Below are 616 nucleotides of genomic sequence, written 5' to 3'. Positions count from 1 at the left end.
TCCACTACACTCCGAGGGAGTGTGTTCCACTGTCAAACAGCCCTTACTGTCAGAAAGTTCCTTCTAATGTTGAGGTGGAATCTCTTTTCCTGGAGCTTGCATCCATTGTTCCGGGTCCTGTTCTCTGGAGCAGCAGAAAACAAGCTTGCTCCCTCCTGAATATGACATCCTTTCAAATATTTAAACAGGGCTATCATATCACCTCTTAACCTTCTCTTCTCCAGGTTAAGCATCCCCAGCTCCCTAAGGCGTTCCTCATAGGGCATGGTTTCCAGGCCCTTTACCATTTTAGTCACCCTCCTTTGAACACACTCGAGTTTCTCAACATCTTTTTAAAATTATGGTGCCCAGAACTAGACACATTATTCCAGGTGGGACCTGACCAAAGCAGAATAGAGTGGCACTATTACTCCCCTTGATCTAGACATTATACTTTTATTGATGCAACCTAAAATTGCATTGGCCTTTTTAGCTCCTGCATCGCACTGCTGACTCATCTTCAACTTGTGGTCTACTTGGACTCCCAGATCCCTTTCACATGTAGTTTCATTCAGCCAGGTGTCCCCCATCGTATATCTGTGCATTTCATTTTTCCGCCCTATGTGCAGTACCTTAC

Source organism: Sceloporus undulatus, chromosome 4, assembly GCF_019175285.1.
Source record: "Sceloporus undulatus isolate JIND9_A2432 ecotype Alabama chromosome 4, SceUnd_v1.1, whole genome shotgun sequence".
Classification (NCBI taxonomy): domain Eukaryota; kingdom Metazoa; phylum Chordata; class Lepidosauria; order Squamata; family Phrynosomatidae; genus Sceloporus; species Sceloporus undulatus.
The sequence above is the reverse complement of the archived record's forward strand: the minus strand, read 5'-3'. Positions refer to the sequence as shown.